Source organism: Myxocyprinus asiaticus, chromosome 11 (assembly GCF_019703515.2).
Source record: "Myxocyprinus asiaticus isolate MX2 ecotype Aquarium Trade chromosome 11, UBuf_Myxa_2, whole genome shotgun sequence".
NCBI classification, from domain to species: domain Eukaryota; kingdom Metazoa; phylum Chordata; class Actinopteri; order Cypriniformes; family Catostomidae; genus Myxocyprinus; species Myxocyprinus asiaticus.
In genome coordinates, this window is record NC_059354.1 from 4578617 (window position 1) to 4593244 (window position 14628).

General features: G+C 37.6%; 1 protein-coding gene across 4 annotated transcripts in view; it reads right to left on the reverse strand.

The window, feature by feature from the left end:
- Positions 1-14628, reverse strand: part of rapgef4a (Rap guanine nucleotide exchange factor 4a) — a 117220-nt gene that overhangs the window by 91779 nt on the left and 10813 nt on the right. Inside the window, exon 1 of one of the 4 annotated variants that reach the window (XM_051710840.1) lies at positions 7115-7350. The exons of the other annotated variants lie outside the window; for them this stretch is intronic. The gene's annotated coding sequence lies outside the window, so the exon portion shown is untranslated. Of the gene's footprint in view, positions 1-7114; positions 7351-14628 lie in introns of those variants that run through there. 4 annotated transcript variants of the gene reach the window in all.

The window sequence follows — 14628 nt, forward strand, 5'->3', positions numbered from 1 at the left end:
TCTGGGTCATCCTGAGGGGCCATCTTTGTCAGGAGGAGCTGCAGCTTCATCGCTGCCTCCGGGATCGTGGCGGAGGATCCGCCTGGAGCTAACCAGCTCCGTAGAGCCTGCCGATCCTCGGACTGGGCCCGGAGGAGCTCCTGGAAACGACGCTCCTGGGTGAGCAGGGCTTGGTGATGGGTCTCCTGGATGCTAGCCAGGGTGCGGATGACTTCGCCCAGCGGTGAGGTGTCCATAGCGACCAGTCTTCCTTCAAATTCCTGGGTTTCGGCACCAGTGTAAAGGTTTCAGCAGGAAGGAAGCGGGAAGCGGGTTGGCAGTCCAGGTAAACCAGCTTTTATTCAGCATTCAGCTTCACAGACAAAGTATAGGCTTTTCAGCTTCATGTAGCAAAGAGCAGGCTTTTCAGCTTCACGTAACAAAGAGCAGGCTTTTCAGCTTCATGTAACACTAAACAGGTTCTCAGACACAGACGTGGCTTCCAGCTACACGCAACTCTCCCCCTCTCACTGGCATTCTCAGCTGCCTTTTTAAGCCCATCTCCATCGTCACTGTAATGAGAAACAGGTGTTACGCATCATTAATCACCAGGTGATGGTCCTTACTGCTTCCTCTCTCCCCAGTGACAGATACACGACCACATCCCACTCCACAGACAGCATTCTTCCACCTCTTTATATTGCTAAGTTACGACATATACCCTCTGTTTCTGATGCCGAAAAACTAATTCATGCATTCATGACCTCAAGACTAGATTATTGTTATGCATTACTGGGAGGATGTCCCGTAGGTTCAATAAATAAATTTCAATTGGTTCAAAATGCAGCAGCCAGAGTGCTGACTAGAACCAAGAAATATGATCATATTAGCCCAATTTTATCGTCACTACATTGGCAACCTGTTAAATTTTGTATTCATTTTAAAATTCTGTTTACTACTTACAAAGCTCTCAATTGTCTAGCTCCACAGTTCTTAAGTGACCTTCTATCACCCTATAATCCATCACGCTCACTACGATCGGAAAACTCTGGACTGTTAATATACCTAGAATATCAAAATCCCCAAAAGGAGGTAGATCCTTTTCCTATTTGGATCCTAAACTATGGAAAAGTCTTCCTAACATGGCTCGGGACACAGACACTTTCAACCAGACATACACCTAATTTATCCCTCAATTCATAGCTATGCTGCTTTAGTTTGGTCTGTCGGATCCGGAAACACTTCTCATATTATATAATCCTGTTTTAAAATGAATGGCATCTGTGCTAATATTATTCTATTTGTTTCCCTGTCTTAACCTCGGGATACATATCCTGAGATTACCAGAACCTGCCAGATCCACCTCCAGTCCTGCCTGATGTCCGACTCCCACTACTACAGTATGTGTTGCTGAGTGAGGATGACTTACTGCAGCCTATGCCATACAGATATCACTTCATTCTACTATGATGGACTTCATAGAGTATGAACTGATGCCAGCTCCAACCGCAAGACATGGGATACTTCACCGCCCACTGACTGAAACTTGGAGTTAAGATGAACTTCACCATAAATGAACTGCCACAAGCTTCCAGTCGAACTCCAGTGCTGGGGACCTCTGAGGGAATCTGGCACCCACAGTGTGCCTGGTTACCCCCAAGGTTATTTTCTCCATTAACCAAGATCTTATGGAGTTTTGTGTTCCTTGCCACAGTCACCTTTAGTAAGCTCACTGGGGGTCTAAATACAAATATTATTAACTTATTTATTTATGTATTTAATTATTTTAAGGCACAATTTACAATAATGTTTTTTTAATTAAAACTGCACTATTATAACTCAAAGACATTACAGATATTACAGCTTCTTTTCTTTTTTTCTTGTAAAGCTGCTTTGAAATGATGTGTGTTGTGAAACGCTATACAAATAAAAATTACTTGACACTGTAGATTCAAAAGAACCTGCTCATGAGAGTCATTCGTTCAGGAATCGGACTACACTGGTCGCATTGTATGTTTAACATTGTAGATTTAAAAGAGCCAGCTCATAAGAGTCATGAGTTTGGGAATCAGATTACACTGGTCACATTGTATGTTTCACACTTAGAACCAACTCATAAGAGTCATTCTTTCAGGAATCGGACACTGTATGCAGGGCCGCCGCTGGCCAAATTGCTGCTCTATGCAGAGCTTTGTGATCGTCGTACGGGGTGGGGGGGGGTGGTAAGTGTGCACGGTGTGAAGGCGTGGTGAGAAAGTGCGAGCGCAACATGATAGACTGTGTTCTGTTACTGCTATTGGGTTATTGAATAACACATAACATGCGAGTAAGGGCAGCCAGTCAAGTATCTGGTGCCCCTATAGGGTATGATGGTGCCCCCCTAGGGAGTTGGTGCCCTACGCAGACTGCGTAATATGCTTATAGGGAGCGGCGGTACTGCTGTATGTTTCATGCTGTAGATTCAAATGAACTGGCTCATAAGAGTTATTTAATTGACTCATTCATGTCTATTTCCATTTCTAAGAAAGAACTTTAGAAAAATCTTCTGAAACAAAGTTGATATGAGATATTAAGAAATGTATCTCAGAAATGCTTCAACTATTAAGAAATGCTTTCTTATGTATCATTAATGAAGTTAAGGCTAGTCTGGGTTTTGGAAACTTAATGAAAAGGCCAGTTTGTAATCTTCTCATTAGTTCTGCTTTTCAAGCTCATTACTTCTTACATGAGTAAAGTAGATTACATCGTTACTAATACAGAAACCGAATATGTCAACAGGAAATTAAAGCATTTCTCTCTCAAATAAGCCATTGTGGAGGTGGTTTGCACAAATCTTATGAAAAAATAATAATAAATGCTCATGAAAGACCATCTGTCTGATCTATCCCACACTAATGCCACACTGAGCATAATATACAGAACCAATAAGAGTGTCCCATCACCATGACAACAGCAGCCCGCTTTGTGCGCCAAGATAATTAGAGTGTGACTTTAGAGTTTTTTGACTGTAAAGATGAAGGAATTTTTCCAGTATCGGCGGGGCATCGCTGTGAAGTCAGACCATTAACACACATTCTTATTCAAATTGTGACTGGTTTCATGCTGGAAAACAAGAATATAGGACTTTGAACTGATGCAAACATTTCTGATTGTCTGTAACTCAGCAGAATGGGAATATGAAAGCTGTTAGTAGAAAAGAACTATGTGAAAGCATCTGTAGTCTGCAGGCTGGAGGCAAAATAACACAAAAATGACACAGGTGAGATGTGGGAAAAGAAAGATTATGTGTAGATGAGACCAAGACAAAGTTGTTTGGCCAAAAATCAAAGACATATCTGTGGTTCAAAACTTGCACTGCCCACACCTAAAATAAAATATCATTCCTACAGTCCAGTATGTGAGTGGCACAGTAGCTGCTTCAGGCATCTTGTTAAAACAGAAGGAGGATCATGTTAAAAATACATGGCAGGAAAACCTGTTTCAGTTTGCTTCAAAACTGAGTCTTTAACAGTGAATCTAAAGGCAAGAACAGATTAACATTATGGTGGTTTAAGACAAAACAAGAGATGTCCTGCAATGGGCCAACAGAAGCCCAGATTTCAATCCAAATGAAAATCTATGGCACTATTTAAAATTGGGGTACATAAGTGAAACTACAAAACTCACTTAAAGCTGATATTGTTGCACAAAGTGACTCAACACTCTCAGAGTAATACTGTGTACTTAAGCTACAAACCCACAATTAAAATTGTACCCTGAGGTAAAGAAACTAATTCCAACATGATCACACTGGAAGTTGACACGTTGCTTCTGAATGTTCCGGTACCCTGTCATCGATCGCATTCTGCTGTGTTAATGACGAGCATCATCTCCTATCAGACAGTTTTGCATCCATTTAAATGTGTTTACCTTCTCCTGTGGCTCGACCGATAGTACATTGCAGTCTCAGAGACATGCGTCGTGGTGCCATGGAAACTAAGAAGGAATCGTGTTCACGTAATCATTGATGATCGCGATTTGGAGGTAGCATTTTCCCTCTAAGATTACTTTTTAATTCACTGACAGTTAGAATTAGCGTTGGGGTTTCGGTTAGGGGGATGGTTCATTAAAAATGCATTCCTATTGATTATTACATAATATTTGACAAAAAACAACACGCTTTAAAACTCGCTTTTGGCACCAATATGTGGACATTTTACCCAGAAACTCGAGCTCACATGTGCTCATACGTTAAACAACACTTCCAGCTTCGGCCACTGGGGGCAGTGGATTGAAGCTGCTCAGACTGGTTTCAGCTAAAGAACTTTAATCTACAGTCGCCAAATCCACAGTGAGATCAGATCAGTCTGTTTATCCTGATTTTTTTTTTTTTTTAACTACGTTGACCTCACCCTTGTGAAGCACCTTGTTCTACAGTATATTGCTTGTAAAGTGCAACACTTTAAAAGTGGCAACCTGCAATTGTTACCTTAAGGTTCTATTTCTACCTATTCTAACCCATAATGATTGATGTGTTTATATTAAATCATATTTTAAACTTGAGTAAAGCCAGTTTTCAATTTTACCACATGAAGCACATTTTTAGGTTACCTGTCAAAACATTTCTACAGTGTAAACACAAATATTATTATAGCACATACATGCACAGGTTTGCTACATTGTGAGTGTTACATAAACTGGGTGCATCACTTAAAGCTACAGTACCTTTGACTTGAGTACAGTTACAGTATGTACCGTTACCTCAATTGTACCTCAAATGGTTCAGATTAGTATCTTTTAAGGTTCCATTTTTAATTTGTACCTTTTTTTCTTGGAGAGTGTACAAAATATTAAAATGTGGGGATTGAATACTTTAGCAGACAACATACACTACCGGTGAAAAGTTTTGAAACACTTGATTGAAATGTTTCTCATGATCTTAAAAATCTTTTGATCTGAAGGCGTATGCTTAAATGTTTGAAATTTGTTTTGTAGACAAAAATATAATTGTGCCACCATATTAATTTATTTCATTATAAAACTAAAATTTAATTAAACAAATTATTTATTTATTTTTAATTGATGACTTGGACCAAATAATTAAGAAAAGCAGCCAATAAGTGCCCAACATAGATGGGAACTCCTTCAGTACTGTTTAAAAAGCATCCCAGGGTGATACCTCAAGAAGTTGCTTGAGAAAATGTCAAGAGTACATTTCTGAAAATTCTAGGCAAAGGGTGACTACTTTGAAGATGCTAAAATATAACACAGTTTTGATTTATTTTGGATTTTGTTTAGTCACAACATAATTCCCATAGTTCCATTTATGTTATTCCATAGTTTTGATGACTTTACTATTATTCTAAAATGTGAAAAAAAATTATAATAATGAATGAGTAAGTGTTTCAAAACTTTTGACCGGTAGTGTATATTTTGATAACACTACATTAATGTCCCCTTTGTTAAGGGTTTATAAAGAGGTTTATTATTGACTAATATTAATTCTAAATCATTGATGTGCAGTTATAACAACATGCATAAAAAGGATGACTTGCATGCAGTACCTGCCAAATAGGCATTTTACGTCACATGTTATAAATGCTTAATAACAATTATTCAAGATTAGTAACCTATATGAAAATGTATTGTGTCCCATAAGTGGACACATACAATATACAGTATATGCATATATTAAGGAGTTAGAAACCTATGTACTTAAATGTTCATTATGGTTTAATAGTCATCAGGCTTTATTAAATGATATATGTGGTGAATTAGCATGAAGACCTGAAAAGTGTTTTTGCCAAGGACTTTAGGTCACTAGAACAAGTTAAAACCATTATTTTGCTGCATTGTAACATACATCAAGAATTAGGGCATTATATGCTTTTGATTAATATACACATATTAATAAGTGTATTTATTAAGCATTTTTAACAAGTTAAAATTCTCACTATTGGCAAATACTGCTGAAAAGTTGCCCTTTTTAAGCATGTTGCTATAACTGCATACAATTAATTTATGATGCATTTATAATTACTTATTAGTCATTAATGAGCCACTTTATAAACCCTTAACAAAGAGAATAATAATGTAAAGTGCTACCATGTTTTTTTACCATGCTTTTAAAGCTGCTGATTAATATCATTATTAGTACTTCCTCGTACCTTTTAAGGTGCTCAGTTATACTGTAATTTGGTACTTTTATTTTATTTTATTTTTTTGCAGAGTGTACAAAATTTTAAAATGTGGACATTGAATACTTAAGCACACAAAATACTTTTTATTCATGTAGTCAAAACATTTTTCTTAGTAGATTTTTAAGTCCAATGATTTGAAAACTTTCAAAGAGAGCATTTCACCAAGTGGAATAACAGTTTTGCTGAGTAAAATGAAAGAATAAGGACTCCACTAAACTGTATACACTGTATACCACCATATAGTATCTGAAGCTGTTTTATTACCAAGATTTGCCCTTACTCATATCTAACTTGTTAAAACCATAACTGATTTATCAACCACATCCATTATGAGTCCTTCAATCGAGCTAGCATCAATTACCCAAGTGATAGAACAGTAATGCAGTAAGTAATAGTTGAATATAGAAATTCAACATCACATTAAAATGCCATCATGAGAGAATTGCATGATCAATTCAGTCAATTCTATAATTAAAGTAGACATATAGTCTCTCTCTCTCTCTCTCTCTCTCTCTCTCTCTCTCTCTCTCTCTCTCTATCTATCTCTTTCTCTCACTCTCTTTCATGCTTGAAGATATACAAATACATTTAATAATTGTGCTTCACAGCACTTTATTGCCCTAAATTATTCACCCAGGTTACATAATTCACTTACAGAACCATTCTCACTGTAACCTTTTGTCCTCACTCAAAATATACCACCAGATACCTCATAATTAAAACTTCCTTCTAAAAAACAGACTTTAAAATCAACATCAGTAACACACACACTCGCACACACATAAATCTGTGAGTACAGAAAGTTCCCCATTTTGCATCATAACTACAAAAACACAACTTTCTTATTACAAAAAATAAGTAAAAAAAATAAACAATTTAAGTGACCTCTGAGTAACAGGACCAAATGAAAACCCCAAAACAATGCAAGTCAGAAAGAATGACTGGTAGAGACTTACCTACAGTAGTAAACGCCCCATGAGTGAATGACTGAAGCAGTCAGTGCTACTCTGTCTCTCTCTCTCACTCACTCACTCACTCACACACACACACACACACACACACACACACACACACACTCTCTCACTTTGTCTTTAGCTTTTAGTGTCTAATCAGAGAGCTCCATGCAACTGCTCAAGCATGCTTTAGTGCCTCTGTGTGTATAGTCCGAGCCAGCGGCCATGTGGTGAGCAGCATCCAGAATGTGTCTGAGTGTGTGTCAGGAAGAGAGCTGAGGTCAGTGTGTATGAATGGGTTGGACAGGCAGCTGACTCCTCCTCCCTTTGAGAGTGGAGTGGTTGCTAGGCGATGTGAGTACTCTAATCATCATGGTCCTATGACTACTGACTGCACATGGACACATACTCACACACAAACATAAACACACACACACATTTACATTTACCTATTTTTTTAAGGTCTTTAGAGAGAATTCCTAATTTCAACTTGATTTTTAGATGAACACTCTCACAAACAAAGTAACATATAAGAACAAGCCTGTTCACAACCTGACATACTTAAAAGTGTGCTTGTTTGTTCAAGTGCACTAAAGGGACCAGGACTGCTCTCAATAATTCAGTTTTCATGTTATTTTAGTAAAACACACAAAGTACTCTACTGCTTATGCTGATGTATAATATATAAGACACTGATTCATTCACAAACATATTCTGTCATACATACAACACAGTTGTCACACTTTTACCCCAGTGAATATTTCTCAGGGATTATTTTTGAAAGTCAGTTTATTCCACCATTATTGCCCAGAAAAAAGAAAAAGATACAGTTCACTGAACACACAGCATTCTTCAAGCCAGGCAAATTGTCTCAATGGGAACCTGTTTAATGGCACTGATTTAAAATGAATATCTTTGTCTGGAATATGAAATAATGTTTGAAGAACTAAAACCATCTTATGCAACCTCTACATTTTGAAAATGCATTTCCTTGAAAAAGCTGTTTTTCTGTTATAAACTTAAGGTGAATTTGTGGAAACTGCTGCAAACAAAGCAGTTTAATTGCCACAAGTTGTTTACGGGTAGTTGTGTAAATATGTTTTTAAATATATATTTTATTAATCGTCTGATTGTGCGGTCGTCTGACGGGGAGAGTGTTCCAAAATTTCTATCTATTCTAACATGCATATGCCTAGAAATTAACGTGACAACTTGCCCCAACCTGACATTTAATTAAAAATTGAAAAACTGTTCAACTTTCTGTTAAAATATACCTTAATTATATAGTTGACCCTTGCCAGAAGGTATGCCAGTGTGGTTTGATCGTGTTCACTTGTTTACCTAACAGCTCTTTCAAAAAAAAAAAAAAAAATTACAATTGGATTTTACTGGAAGATAAAATTTTACAAAAAATATATATAAAATATATAAATATATAAAAGCAAAAAGTCATCCACAGCAAAGGTTTTCAGAATTATTCTGAATTCGACTAATGTGAAAGCAAGACAAATTGTTCTCCTGAATCCAACCCAAGATTTTGGATGGGAATACTGGATCAGCAAAGAGACCTTCAATGTGTGCAGTTCCTATGGACACACTGTGCCTGCAGAGAGGTTTAATTCAATGGTCTGAGCTATGATAGGATCAGTGTTTGTCTGAGATTAAAGACCAGCTGCCCCTCTATAAAGGCACAGAGACATGATGCTTCAAAAGAGACAACTGTAATTCAAACAGGCATCACAATCACCAGCACAGAGCTGCAGGCTTTGAAGTAGAAATGAATTACAGGTGCTGCTCATTTTTGGCAAAGCCATCTTTTATCTCTGAATATCATTTCATCAAAATGCCAATGATCAGCCAACAAAGGAAAACCAGGTATTATTTGTAACACTGTCAGATGGTTAATTCATGATAATTACACATAAATTTAATAGAAATTAGGGATGAATGATGGAATTTATGGATTTCAAATTATGGCAAGTCATCAAAAAAAAAAAATGCTCCATAAAATTTGATAGCTGGACTGCATGATTATCAAAGTGAAATCTGGAAAATAAGTGTGTGTCATTCAACATGACCGCAAACCATTAAGTTAATTTATATATTCAAAATTACATTTATATATTCAGGATTTACATATAATATTCAGATTTATAACTGTATAATTAGAGTTACATTTATATATTCAGGATTTATGACTGTTCAGATTTATAACTATATTTTTAGATTTGTAACTATATATTTAAATTTGTAATTTAATATTTAGATTTATAACTATATATTCAGATTTCTAAATATATACTCAGATTTCTAAAAATGTATTCAGATTTACAACTAAATATTCAGAATTTATAACTATGTGTTCAGATTTATAAGAACAGCATTTATTCAGATTTAGAATTATATATTTGGATTTATACATATTCAGAATTTTATGACTATATGTTCACATTAATAGGTGTATATTCATATACAATTATGGATTCACAGTTATACTCAGATTTGGAACTATATACTGGATATGGATGTACTGTATAAATAGTCAAAATTTATAACTATTTGTTCAGATTTATAAAAATATAAACAGACCTCTAAATATACAGTATATTCTGATTTTATAACTATATGTTCAGATTTCTAACTATGTATTCAGATTTACAATTAAACATTTGGATTTATAACTATTTGGATTTATATATATTCAGGATTAATATATATATATATATATATATATATATATATATATATATATATATATATATATATATATATTGTAAGGTAGCACAGTTATACCCAACAGAGAGATCAGTATGAACAATGATGAGCAGGAGTCAAAGTTGAAGTTTCAATCAATAGAGAGAGAGTTTACTGAAGACAAAGTTCTCCATATTTCCATTTATAAACGACAGAAAGAGAAAATAAGCTGCGGATTTAACCTCGAACTAACTTAGATTACAGAAACAACAGGTATTATAGGCATATGCAAATTCATTTACATCATCTCCTACGAGTACAGAGATCTGATAGTTGAACAGTACAGACAATTCTAGAAATCTCACAAACATGTTGTTTTGTTTAACTATGTGAATGCAGTCATTCAAAGATTATATTTTTAAAACACAAAGTCAAGTTGGGAAGCAGAAATGGGTCAGTGGTGAGTCTTCTCTTTAGATAAACTGGCGTCCAGTTCCTCTGACTTAGTCACATGATTCTCAAAACTACAAACAATCCCTGCAATGACATCATTAGACAGAACATAACATTTCTCTCAAGGTTGGGACACAGGCCTTATCCAGATGTAACAAACATGACAATAGAACAATACGTCCAAATGCAACAGAGCAAAGTAATCAGAAATATACTTTTAGCGATGAATTAGAATGTATTTGTGTCAGCTATTAATGATCTAAAACTTAAACACAATTAAACTCTTACTTAAACTGAATAAGTGATCAATGAAATAGTTACAACTCACATGTTTATCTGTTCTCTGGGAACTGGGCAAAATGAGAAAGCACTGTTAAATGTATTCCTGACATGGGTCAGACCCTCAGTCACACCTCAGAGATCAAATACACAAATAACCTGCAATATTCATAATTATAACATAACCGGAATAACATAAATACACATGACTAAAAATACTTTGATCAACAATTGATTATAACAATTACTAGTGAATGTATTCAACTCATCAATAGGCCGAAGAGACAAGGGTAAACCCGCCCCCTTCACCATATATACAGATATACAATTATGGATTTACACTTATACCCTTATACAAATTTGGATTTACAACAAGGTAGTAAATGTATTATGTTTTAAGGACTGCTTCCTTTAGAATGCTGTAGTATTCACATAAGGCATGGTAAATCAAAATCTGTTCAATCATCATTCTGTCATTTTTGAGAAAAACAAAAAGAAAAAAAATCAAAACAAAAACAATGTTCAGATCATGATAGAGGATAAAGTCTCACCAGCTCTTTATCTGATATACTGTCTTCCAACTATGCTAACATCACTCCAGACTTTCCCACTAACCACTGGTTGTCACTCTTTGATTTTTTCTGTGTAATGTAATCACTTCTGCTTGTTCATAATCCTCAAGAGTCCTTTCTGCAACATGCCAAACAACACTTATATAACATGCTCATATAAGACTTCTTCTGTTTGTACTTTGGTACTGGACAAGACTCCCAGATGCTGAACAAACACTTGACTGGATTTAAGTACTTGTCAAAGTAAAAAAACAGCATCCAACATTGTCTTGAACTTAGCCAATTCCTTCAGATTTGTTTATGACAACTTAAAGGCCATGTAAATCAAAATTGGACTTCCCAAAAATCTGATTAACACAGGCAAATACCAGCTGTCATATTCAGATTTCCAGACACGTAATATTGACTTAATCTGGTTATCGCAATCAGATGAATATATTTACATGATCGTTCCATGATCATAATCAGACCAAATACTGATTTATATTGGAATATTCTTGAGCATGTAAACGCAGACAGTGATCAGCATCTAGCATGCACCAAATAGTCTGTGGAATGAGAATATGGGAATGGTAAACATCATTAAACGTGTTTCAAATATTTTGAGAAAAAGATGAAAGAGATGGTTTTAAAAGAGATCTGAGGCCTGAGCTAGTCACTGAGACCTTACTGCAATCTCACTCTATAACACAACACCATGATACTTCTTCACTCCATGACTGCATAAAAAAAAAAAAAGTACAAAAGTCAAGGAATTGTTAGATTAGAATATTGCATATCTAGTCAAATGGCAGAAAATCTACTAAAAAAAACTGAACAATAATGTATAAAATAGTCATTGTGAAAAAGTAAATAATGCAAGCTCACAGCATACATTTCATAATTAGTTCAGCAGTTCTGACTGTAGAAGGAAATTATGGAAGAAAAACCTATTGAAACAACACATCAAAACACTGAACACATTTCAATCTGGCAATAAAAAAAAATCAATCCAGGTAACTAATACCACAAATACTGTATAATGAAGTGATAATAAGATTCAACAGTGCAATATGAAAAAATAAAAAAATTATATAATTTAATTCTCTCTCACTTTTCGGAGTTGTAAATGCATATGCAGGATTTGTAACTATATTTTCAGATTTTCAATATATTCATACTTATAAAAACATATTATAACTATATACAGCAGTGGCATGCCAGCAACCGCGAGAGAGCTAGACTATTTTATTTATATAAATTCTGCACCTGCATTCCAATCTACATCTTGATGTAATCCTTCCTCATGATCACTCAGCTTGTTTTCATGAGCCGAATGGGAGACTAAACAAAAAGTTAAAATGTGACGAGACTGCAGTATACCCAACAGACTCATGAGCTGGCAGCACTTCACTTTCAGTTAATCGCGTGAGTAAACGCACCTGCTTTGCTTCGGTCAGGCTGCGTGGATGACAGCCTACATTCTGTGTTTCATTTGCTTCTTTTTGCTTTCAGAACAACTTGCATGGAAAAAGGAAAACACCACTATTAATCCTTGAGATTTCCAACCCAGCATACAGTTACACCCTCCTTAAACCATAGTCACACTCAAAATTACATTAAACGATTAAAAGAGAAAACATAAACCCACATTGTGCGGTTCAAAAATCTGAGTTTATTCAAAATATAAATTAAACCTGGAAATAAAGTTTTAGGATATTGCAGGTGCGATTTACAGAAAAGGGCGAAATAGTTATTTTGATGCCCTGTGGTAGGGTGAGCAAGAGACAGACACAGTGGGTGTGGCGTCAAGCCTCGGAGAGGCATTTATTGCAAACAATAATAAACGTAAAAATGACCAAAAGGGGTAATAAAGTGTCTAAGGGGGAATAGTGTTCATAATAAACGGGGAATCTGGCATCCTCGTGGTGAACAGGGCTCCGTGAAAGGGCGGGGTAGTGTCCATAGGATAGCCCAGGAAAAACTGGGTCAGTCGGCCGCTCACGCTCCCCTCCAAAGTCCACGGCGTGAGGGGTGGGGGCGTCACTGGCGGCCTGTCTTCCCGGGCCCGTGGCAAGCGTGAGGGGAAGGCGGCCCGGCATCTAGCCCGTCAGAGGCAATGTGAGCTGTTCACCCTCGGCGACTCATTAACGCGTCCGGGGTTCTGAAGAGCGGGTCTGGCAGCACATCATCTCATCCAGCTCCGAACCCTCCCAGCTCTGGTCCTGGGCGTGCGAGGATGCCAGTATGTGCACACGTGGAGATTTGAAGCTGGCTCCCTGAGAAGAGGTTTGCTCTGCGTTTTAAAGACAGTGGTGATGAAGCATTATCCCAATCGGGTGTGCTTCATTCACCGCTGACCAAACGAGGCTTATTAATTATGCACCTCTTCTCGCTCTCCCGCCCAACTCCCGTCATGAGCCTGGCCACAGGTTGGCCCTAAGAGGCGGGGCGACGATGACGAGCCGGAGAGGTGGATCATTCCGCCACATCTCCCCCCACAAGCGTCACCCCGTCGGCACCTCCTCCCACGCTCCTATCCAATCATGGAGTCCAGAGCCGGAGTCGCACACCCGGTGCAAGGGGCAGCGGCGTCACTGGCAGCCTGTCTTCCCAGGCCCACGGCAAGTGTGAGGGGAAGGTGGCCCGGCATCTAGCCCGTCGGTGGCAACGTGAGCTGTTCACCCCCGGCGAGAGCGGGGTGAAGGGCGGCCCTAAGAGGTGGGGCGACGATGATGAGCCGGAGGGGCGGATCATACTGCCACAGCCCGAATGGCTTGCATGCACAGCGTGAGTCCTGTCACACTTTAAAAGTGTTTATCCTCCCATTCAGCTGATGAAAACATGCTGCGTGATCATGAGGAAGAATTACATCAAGATGTAGATTGGAATGCAGGTGCGAAAAACTTCATATAAATAAAATAGCCTGCTCCTTTCGCACTGTTACTTGCGTGTTAGTGATTACATGATTACAATGACATAACATAAGAAATATTTAAGATTCCACACAATTGGAGTCACATGGTGCTATGCAAGGGTCGGATGTGTGAATGGTGAGCTCTGCGCACTTTGCTAGTTTTTAATTATTTTGGTGTCATAAACCAGTGAGATTCGATACACCCTTTTTCATAACTGTTCTATGAAGACAATATGTCAAAGAACTCAAAATTCTCAGGCTCTGGAGACATTAAAACACACTTATGTGCTCAACCTGATATCCCAGACAAGGCCGCAGACCAGGGTCTCAGTTTGGATGGTGCAGCGGGAGAAATTCAGCGGCATCTGTCCAGCATGTTTGTGATGCTGACGAAGGTCCTGGCGGACTTTGAGGATCTTGCTGTAATACGTCGATTGATTACGGCCATGGAGTTGAAGTTCTCTGGGTTGGTTGCGGGATTGTTGGGCGTCGAGAGACAGATCGATTGTTTGGAGTCATTGGAGAGGGAATTGGCTGCTAACCCGCTGGTGACCAAGGCAGACTTGGAACGCATTTTGGAAAGGTTGGAGGACCTTGGGAATCGTGGCCGGCGGGGCAGCGTC